Genomic DNA, 10,412 nt, shown 5'->3' with positions numbered 1-10,412 from the left:
CTGTCCAAAAGAGAATAAGTCAGTACATCGCCTCTGTTGCAGCCTCATGAAAATGAGAAATTAATCTCCACAAGCTCTTTGGGAGAGTTACCTGGCTTTTGTTGTGTTTGGGTATTACCTCCTCTGCAGGGGCACAAGCAGAGGGATGAAAAGTAGTTCAGGATTGGCACCATACCAGGAGTGTGGAGGGCAGGGGTGGATCAGATAAGCAGAAGTCTAAGACCATAAATACCTCCACGTCACTGCAACACAAACAACAGCAAATCCCCCTGGAGAAGCAAAGTCGATGTGTAACTAAAAGCAAGTTGGAGAAAACTGCCCTGATTTGGGAAATCAAGGTTTGAAGCCCCTGAGAAAGGACAGTGCTCAGAAGTTTCCCAGCCTTCTCTGTTAATTACTGAAGATATTTATTTTTAACCTAAGGCTGGCTCCCTCCATCATAATACTTAGCAGGGGACTCACATGGTGTAATCCGCCAAAAATCAAAGCCACTTGAATGAAGCCTTGTTCTGTAAGTGAGCTAGCCCTGCAGGGATGTCCCTGGTTCACCCCTCATGCCGTGAGGCTGTTGGGTCCAAGCTGGTGAAAATCTGAGCATCTTCTTTGCTGGAGTTACAGAGGCCTCAGGGTTTGCCAGCTCAGAGCTAAAACCGCAGAGGGAAGCGATGGGAATTAGCATAGCTGAGCTCCTGGATCAGTGTGGGGACAGCAAAGATGACCCTGCCACCTCCTATACGGTTTCTCCCATGGGTAGCTAAGGGGACACATGGTCTTGCCTGCAGGACACTGATCATAAGTCATGATGCTGGGCACCAGCCAGTAACATTACAATACCAGACCTGTCCCACCTCACATTGCACAGCAACGCAAACCTCTCCTCCCTCCAGCTCTGGCTGGCTGTCAGCTCTGTCTTGGCTAGGAAGCCAAGGGGCCAGATGCAAGACCCAGTCCCCAGCTTCAGTCCTGCAGCCTGTCCTTCTTGAAGGGCAACACCTTATATGTTGGAGAGGAGGGAAGACAAGAGCTTTGTCATCTGAAATAAGTTGCAGATGCTATTGAGTCCACAGAGAGGGAAGGGAAGTCTTGCACAAACTAGACCTGTAGTGAACACCTCCCGTAGCAAAACAAACAGTGTCATCTCGGCTTAGAACATCCATTTCTGAATAGATATTGTATCTCCAACACATGTATTTCAGGTTTGGTTTGATGGCATTTTCCTCCCTGAAAAATGTTGGCCCTTCCCCAGGAGCAGAAAGCAAATAATTACCAGTCTTACTTGTTGCAAACAGGGTGGTGTAACATCTAAGTACAGCTTTCCCTTTTTGACTTGGCTTGTTGGAGAGCACAGCAAAGTGAAGGAGACTGGTTTTGTCCCTGTGTATGGTGGCATGGGGACACAGGTGGACAGATTGGCTCATGTCATCTCGGACATGTGCTGAAAGCTGTTTGCCCCCCACTGACCCAGCTGTAAAAAAGACCTGGGTCATCCTGAGCCAGGACATCAGGGGTAGCTTTGTCCTTGGTAGAGAAGTTCCCCATGATGTGTCCCCTTTCTCATCCCTAACCTTGTGTCCTTGTGGCATGTGAAGACTTTGCCTATTTGGCCAAGATTTCTAGGCATCCCAATATCCCAGACAAGTAGCCATAGGGTGTGTGGCAACCCTGCAGCTCATGGGCATGTACTTTGGCACAGAAAACCCCAGCCCCTATTTGTATGCTGTGGCCTTGCCATAAGCACATGAACCCAACAAGCCCCCTTGGCATATGCAAACCGTGGCTGACACACTATCTGTCCCAACGCTGCCCCGTATGAAAACACTGCCGCATCCAAGGAAGCCATGCAAGCCAAACCAACAAATGCCTTGAGCTGCACTAAGACCTGGGAAAAGCGATGTTTCCTTTCTGATCATATCCAGAAGACATGCAAAAAACCACGGCCATGAGCAGCACTCCTAAAAAGAGAGAGAGGAAGGAAAAAAAAAGTGTTTTTTTTTCCCTTTCTAGTTCTTGAAAGCAGAGTGATAATCAGTGGAGATAAGCCCTGTCATGTGTGTATTCTAGAAAAAAAAAAAGGAGAAAAAAATGGCTGAGGTGGCTCTTGAGTGTTCCTGCCTTGCAATGGGGGCACTCAGAAACCCAGGTGCTTTCCATGGCTCAGCACTCCCGGATCCCACCCGTGAGTCATCAGCTCACAGGCCCCACCAGCTCAGACCCTGCCCTTGCCATGCAGACATGGGCTCTCTGCCCCTGTTTTCCCTTCTCCAAACCTCTTGCCATGAGCCAGCAATCGTCTACGCTATCACCTCCACCAAGCAGCTCAAGGCAGGTTCACATGTAGAGATGTCATACTGACTCGTCCTTCTTCCAGGTGTCTCTGCTGAAAGCATCGGAGTTGTAGTTTTGGTTTGTTCAGAGGTTGGTCTGAAACACAGTTGTCTGTCCTGAACACATGAGGTGTTGCACGTCCTGTGAATCAAAATATTTAATTCAGAAGGATCACTTGGGAAACATTTTTTTTTCTTTCTTTCTATATTAATCATTCTTAGGAACAGGGAACCACTGCCCTGGTTGTGAGAGCAGGAATTGCAAGCTAACCCCCCTTGGAATACAATCTTTCTCCCAAATTGGGCAAATGGGTAAAGCGAAACAGCACTTGGGAAGGACAGAGCAAGTTCTTCCAGGTACTTCAGTCCCTGACTCGTTAAGCAGGTTATAATGGGCTTTAATTGTTACTCCCACAAGATGCAACTTTATTTACTGCAGTTGATCAGCTTTCACAAAAGGACTGAATCGTCCCCTTGCGTCCAAAAACCAGACAGTTCTCACCTCATCTGTGATAACGTCGTTCAGGAGAAACACGTCTCCATGGCAAGGCAGGACCAATACAGCCATCAGCTAAGGACTGCTGAGGCAAGGGGAAGCTAAAACCAAGTTCCCAGCCACTGCACTCTCCAGGAATATTGTATCTTCTCAACCAGACACACTGCATAGGAGATTGGGCCAGAAAATGAAATAACATGGCAAATCCATCTCGGGAATGAGAGCTGCTGCCTGGTCTGACCTGGCATTGCCTGGGAGCAGGGGTCAAGTCCCTTGCAAAAGTCATGAGCACTATTATCCCATCCTTCCAGTTGGGAAACTGAGGCACCCTAGTCTGGTTGTCCCTTTAGATACCCCTTAGCAGATGTTTGCAATGATGCTGGAGGAACACCTGGACAGGGAGGCATGCTCTTCTGGGTCACCAGCAGCTCCTTAGCAAAATCCCACAGCTGGCACAGACGTTTCTGCAGCAGATGCTTTGCTGCAGTGGTGGCCACTTTCCTGGCTCAAGCTCTCTGAGCACATGCCCAGCTTTCCTGTTCCGCTTTATAACTCCTCCGAAGCTGAGCATCCTAAGTTCACTGGTTTTCCTGGACTCATCTTGCTCCCCAAAGCGCATCAGCTTTCTTGTGACACAAATCCCGGGCTTATTTATCTGGGCTTAGGGTAATACATTCAGGGTTAGAGTTGCAAGGTCTCCAAAAGCAGGATTCTTAGTGAAAGGCACTGTGACTCCAGACTTTGGAGCAAGCCACTCTCCTAGCTGCTCCTGTGTACCTGTCAAAGACCTTACAATGTGCATCAGCGTGGGAAGCAGAGACGCAGCTTCCATGAAAGGACAGCACTGCCACGGTCACTTTTTTCTGTTCCTGTTCCCTGAATATATTGTGCTTCTTATTTTCACCTGATACCAATGCAGCATTGATGGTCCCTGCCTTGGACGTGTGCTGTATTTCACCCTCTTTGAGCTCTGATGGCCCAAAACACCTTAGAAACCTTCAAAGCTTAAATTACCCCATGTACTACATCAGAAAGTATCCATTTTACACTGAGCTTACTAAGCGTACGGCCCCAGGCACATTCTTATCTTCTGATAGGGCTTGCACAACCTTTCTGGTACCTTATCACCAGGGAGAACAAGAACAAGGTGCTTTGCTCAGGCCTGACCTCTTCCCTTCCACTTTTCAGCTAAGGGGGATGGGCATCCTGGATCAGCATCTGCAGCCAGAGCAGGGCCAAAGCTTTACAGCCTACGTGGCCAAATGGCATCGGCAGAACCAAACCCTTCCTCCACCACGCTGAGCTGCAACTGGTTTGGCCCAAGAAGGGAGAATGTCCCTTTCCAAACATGGGTAAATTGGAGCACGCACACCGAGAGGACGCATGGTTAAAAGGGATTGTAATGCTGCCTTCAGGTGTATTCCAGCCTCATTGGCAAGGGGAGAACCAGCTTCCTGCACCAGCGGTTTGACATCACTCGGGGTTTTGTGCATCTTCCTCTAAAGCATCTCAGCCCTGGAGCATCTCCTGCTAAGCCCAGAGCCCCAGCCTGGCAAGCCCACCTATGTGGCACTGCGCGCATCGCTCCAGGGCACTGCTGCCAACCCTCCTGGGACACCCCGCGCACCACTGCAGCTCTGGCACCATGCTGCTTGCCCGAGGTGTGCTTGTTTTGTTCATGACCCAACACTTTACTACTGTCAATATTTTAATTTTCATGCAGTGCCCTACCCCCCCCCCCCCCCCCCGCCCCTTCTCCCATGTGGAGATGAGTTTCCACTTGCCGCACCACATTCTTGGAAGAAACAGGCGGAATGGAATTAAAGGTTTCAAACTAACTCAGTGGAGGTGAAAAATGTTGCCTAAAGACAGAAGGAAAAGATTGTCAAGTGAGATTTAGAGATGCCCTGGGCAGGTGAGGGATGATTGCATCCGATTCCGATAGTACGTCTGATTCTAGCACTGCCTGGGAAAGTCTCTTTCTCTCCTGGAGCTTGTTTTTTGTCCCGTCTTCATCCTATCTGCAGAACTATTCAGGTAGAAAAATGCCCTCTCTAGTTTCAGACTCCAGAGTCACTAATAGCTCCTGCCACTAACTAGGAGATGAGGCAATGCACACTTTAAATGGCTCCCAATTTTCTCAAGCCAGACAGCTTGTTTGTGCTTCTTTTACAGGCTTCTCTTCTATGACTCAGCCCTATATGAATGGCTAGAAATGAACATCAAGCTAAACTAACAAAGTGGGTGCCAAACATTTTTATTTTTTTTTTTGCCCAGGATGCCATTTTCCCCAGAGTCTCACAGAGGTAATTAAAAGGTGTCAGCTTTTAGAAGGAATATCCTTGACAGTAATATGATATAATTCAGACTGAACAATATGTTCAGTTTGTTCCCTGGACCATAATGCAGTCCTGTAAGAATACAGTGCTATATTCACTAAAGATTATCCTCAGGAAAGAATGCCCTGAGTTAGCTGAAATAGGACAAAAATCTTCACATGATCATTGACAGCTCTGATTAAATTTATTAGACAAATTCAGAATAAGTCTCTATGTAAAAGTGTAACACTGGGATTCAGAAGACCCCTGTTCAGACCCAAGATTAAGAACTCATTGCTTCTTGTGACCATAAGACATTTTAGCAATGCCTTGCCTGTGTGAAAAGCAAGGGACTACTTCATTCCATGCTGCAGCTGCTTAGGTGGCAGTGGCTTTAGCACCGGATTGTCCTATTCCTATTTCTCGGTGCAGCACCTCACACACTAAAAACCTATGACTTTCAGGGTCTCTTTAGAAGTTTCTTTGCTACCAACATACCACTCTTTTCACTATAATTCTGTTGAGCTGGAGAAATGACATCTTTTTACTTTCTCAACTGGGACACAAGTGGAAGAGAGATCTCGTCCCACCAGGAACCCTATAAGTGGTGCCTCTAAAAACCTTAGATCAAGCAAGAACCAAAGCAGAATCAGATTCAGTATCTTCTAGGTCTACCCTTCACCCACCTTGGATGCAGCTCTGTGAACCTGAATCTGAGCTTGCAGAGTTTCCTTGGGACATTGGAGCTGAAGCACCTAAAAAAACGTTGAAGTGGGTGTAAGCTTGTAATAACCAGAAGAAATAATGAAATAAATACCCATAAACAGGCAAGACACAGATTAAAGTGGGTTTTCCCCTTGTTCTTTTGACCATTTTATTAAAAATAACAAGGCTGACTCACGTGCCTTACAGGTGACCAAATCTCCTGTTTTCTCTAGATTTACACCTGAGTGGTCTCACTGGTAAAGATGATTTGCCCCATCATGTTTCACGTCAAGCTGGATCCTTGACTTTCTCATCGGAGCTCAGCCTAGATTAAAGCTCCGTTGAAGGCCTGGATGTTTGACCTGGGATTATCGGTTTCGTTGTGTAGTGGGATCAGTGCCAAATTCCCCAGTGAGAACCTGGACAACCAACCACATCCAAGCTACCTCCACTTTCAGAGCTGGCCAGATGTATTGTTTTAACTTAAAATGAGATTTGTCTTTAATGATGGTCTGGGGGAGACTTATGGATCTAATCAGAGGGTTTGATCCAACCCGAGCTTTTCTGCAACAGCTCCACTCCTGTGTTTTCAGGCAGTTGCCTTCAGCAGAGCAGAGCACATCTCGCTCTGAGCATCAGTGAGAGCGGGGTCCTGGGAATGCATTTCTGCCTCGAAGCAGAAGTTGCTAGGAAACCAAACAAGCAACAAGTTTATCTTCAAAGCCTGGGACCTTGGAAACTGGAATTATCTGGGAGGAATACCCTTCAATGGAATCTGTCGTGCCTCATCAGTGCTGGCAGAAAATATTCCAGGTTGTCATGAGGCGCTGATGTGTGCCCAGGGACTCTGAAGTGACCAGATTTCCAATAGCATCACGGTGGAAAAAATGCAGAGCATGATTACTTTTTAAATATGTGAAGAGAAGAAAAAAGAAAAGAAAAAGAAATTACCCTAAAAGACTTATTATCTCAGAAAGGTTTTAAGCAGCAGTGAAAAATTCAAGAAGCAATTGAAAAGATCACCAACCAGAGGTTCAGTTAAAATAATGGTGCCATAAAAAGCAAGTAGCGTTGGTAGGTGGCAACCCATTTTGTAGTGCTTAGCTTCTGCCACACCAGTGGCAATTTCAATCAACCTCATCCCTATGGTGTGAGATGTCCCTGTCTCTTGATGGCTCTAGTACCAGAAGAGTCTGTGAGCAGAGTCATCTCTGGTCCCAGAGCCAAGTCATCTCATTGCTCAGCTTCTTGAGAGCCAAGGACAGTCAAACACACCTTCTCAGTTCTGGGGGTTTCCTCTGTCACTCCAGCAACACTGCTACACGAGGTCTGGCCTCAGGCTTGGGGTGTTGGAAAAACCGTGCTACATGAACGAGGTCCACCTTCAGCCAGATGTCCACATTATGAGTTTGTATCGATATGACTATCTTGGTGACAGAAAACTCAATGCACAACAGCAGCTACCACCAGAATTTGGAGTTAACCAAAGCTGAAGGCACCCAGCTAATCACAATACCTGAAAATATTAAAACTAATTTGTTTGGAGGCTGTGATGATGTCCTAAACAGGAACTGTGGTTCCAGGTCCAAAACATAGTGTTTAGAGGACTGGAGAGGTGGCAACATCTAGTAGAGAGAGCACAGGTCTTCAAATTAAGGAACATATACACACATCAGCCAAAGTATTTAGAAACACAATTCCTGATTGATTTCCTCAGATTTATGTGCTGAACTGTCTTTCAAGATGCAAGGCCCAGTCTTTAAAAATCAGCCACATTGTAATACACAGGCAGATGTTTACGTGCATTGCTGCCGTACTTTGGAAAGGAGCAACACTGCAAATATGTGTCATACACCATGTTCTGGCAGCCACCAGTGACAATTCTTTTGCTGGAGTGTCAGATGCTTTTAAGGACGAGTGGTTCTGAGTTCTGTTTCTACAGGCGATGCCAAGCTGCAAGTGGTCATGTTGTGCAATGTAATGATGGACCAGATGTTCCTGGATGGCCACAGACTTGTACATAATTCTAAAGGAAAGGGAGGAGATAGGAAATGCCTGTGTATTGAATGATTGATCTTCTGCTTCTCCATAAAAAGTCAGTTTTTCAGGGTATATCTGAGCATCCTTGGCACTTTGAGAGTTTTGCTTGATGATAAAGTCCAGGATGTGCAGGTCTGTACCACTTGCACCATTGGTACCATTTGAAGTTCATTGCTGGGGCAAGACAGGGATAAAGTCTTGTCTGGTGCAAAAGTGCAACTGTACTGTTAGATCCTAAGAACCGGCAATGGTGCAGGTCCCTTGGGTACTCCATATCTCCCAGACAGGCAACCCCACTTCACCTTCCTCCTTGTACCCACCCTGCAAGCAGAAGCACTTGCAAACGTGCAATTAAGAGATAACGTCGATGAGATAGAGCGTAATTGCCGGATAATGGTCTCTTGCCTCTATATAACTACCACGCCAAAGCAGTGACATTTATTTCCCAAGTGGAAGATGCAGCTTTGACCCTGTGATAACAGAGTTTTACAGTTACCTCCATGGTGGGTGGGTCAGCGGCTGACGTGCCCGAGTGTGTTTCATTTTGTCTGTGGGCTGCTGCAGCAGTTGTTCGTTGCTGAGCAGTTTGCATGCCTCTTGGCTTAGAGCACACGGATATGCTCAAGCTGCTGAAATACGATTCAGTCCCTGGCTCGGTCAGAAGCCTCCTATTTCCCCTTGTGTGTGGCTGGCAGCCTCGCAGGGGAACAGCCGTGTGGCAGTGGCACGAGCAGACCCAAGGCTGGACACGGAAAGCTGATCATTTTACCCAAGTCAACAGGTCAAGAAACTGCGTTATCCGCCTTTTGCAGCCTGAGTTTGATCACTTGTGCTTTTGCATCATCTCCCCCTGGGTCAGAGGGGACAATGTATGTCCATTTGGGATGCAGAGGAGAATCACCATTCTTGTCGTGACCCTTTTTGGCAGTGTCAGAAGAAAAAGCAAGAATAGATTGGTTGGTGGGAGAAAACCATCTGTTTGCTTCTAAGTCTGAATAGCTGTTCCCTGGGTGAGCAGCTGTGCCAGTGCAAGACAATTGCCTCCTCCCTTCCCTGGTCTTACCACTCCCTCCCCAGGGTCGCACAGTAGATGGGTCTGCTGAGCACTCATCTGTTTCGCGCAAAACCTCCCAGCCATGTCAAGGGCTCTGGTTTTGTCTGAAGCTGCTCAAAGAGGTCACAGGATCCCGTCGGCAGATGGAAAGGTGGGGTGGTGAATCCCAGGTGGCAGGTGATGGAGAGGAACCGGGGGAATCACAGCCAGGCCCAGGAAATACCTGTCTGCAATGTCCCCGGGGATCAGAGGGAACATACCTGGCTGGGGCGGATAGGCAGTTTGGAAGAAGGTTCTTGTTCAGATAGACGCTTGGCTTTAATCCAAGGGTGTCAGTAGGCAACTTTCACAAGAGCAAGACACATAACAAAAAGCTCCCAGTAGTTTTCTGTGCTGTTTTCCTCTACTGACATGGGGTAGGTCTTATCTTTTTAAGGAAAAGGTCCAAAAGTTGCTTCCTTAGAACATCCCCACCACCACCCCTTGCCTAATTGCTACACAAAACTAAAAATAAATGCAGTGCTTTCCACCGAACTGCCTGTGCACAGGAGACAGGCAGCAGGGTCTTGCTGGGAAGTGCAGCCTTTGAGGACTCCTCCACACCAAAGCAAAGCATGCAGATAAGACCTGCTGACTGGCAAAGCAAACCCTCCCCTGGCTGACTGTTTCTTATATCCAAAACATGACTTCCTCATGCTTACTTGGTCTATTCTGCTTTGTACGACATGCCAGGACTCCCTTTACTACCTTTCTGTGGCTTCTTCTGTGCTTCTCACTGAAGAAGACCTGAGAGCCAACTGCTCAGCTTAAGCTCTGCCTGAAAACAGGGCTTGGGATCAATGAGCTTCACCTAGACCTGGTGGGATTTCCTTTTTGGGGATTCCACAATACTTTTACTGTCTACTAAGCACTTGGAGACAGGATCTTGTTACAAAGCTTGGCTGGAATTAGTATGGTGCTTGTATTGCCTCCTGGAGTTGAGGCTAAAGTAGGTGAGAAAACCACCAAATGCTGTTAAAAGTGCTCATCCCAACTCCAGTTCCTGCATCGGCTTCTACCAGAGAAAGGATCTACAAGTTTGCAGCAGCAGGAGCCTCAGAAAATATCCTTTCAGGAGCATTACAGGTCAGAAGGTGGAAAACAGAGTGCTGAACATGTGGAAGGTTGTTCTCTGCACAAGAATGCCTCACTCTGAGGTCCACACTGCAATGCAAAGGCACCTGGCTGATTTTCAAGAGCTTCATTGCTCCTGTTTACAGTGGCCCCTTGGCTCAGTCCTTCAGCATTGATTCAATCCACCACAAGGACAGGTATGGATGGGGTTTGCTTTGAAAGCAACATTTTGCATGGAACTGCCTTTCCGAACTGCCCGGTGTGCTTCCTCCAGACCCTTGCAGATTGACAGATGTGGGCTTGGTGGGGTTTTTCATGTTCAAAAGTCCAGAAGAACTGCAAGGAGAGACCAAGGCATGTGG

The 10,412-nt window shown here is 47.2% G+C and overlaps 1 long non-coding RNA gene across 1 annotated transcript in view; it reads right to left on the bottom strand.

Moving 5' to 3' along the window:
- LOC308062147 overlaps positions 1–4,552 on the bottom strand; it is a 32,814-nt gene extending 28,262 nt beyond the window's left edge. Inside the window, exon 1 of the long non-coding RNA XR_013927505.1 lies at positions 92–4,552. This is a non-coding gene — a long non-coding RNA (uncharacterized lncRNA). The remainder of the gene's footprint in view (positions 1–91) is intronic.
- Between the last annotated feature and the right edge of the window lie 5,860 nt (positions 4,553–10,412).

The sequence above is a fragment of the Falco punctatus genome (assembly GCF_963210335.1).
Source record: "Falco punctatus genome assembly, chromosome: 4".
In the NCBI taxonomy this organism is placed as follows: Eukaryota; Metazoa; Chordata; class Aves; order Falconiformes; family Falconidae; genus Falco; species Falco punctatus.
This window is presented reverse-complemented; position numbering and strand designations above follow the sequence as displayed.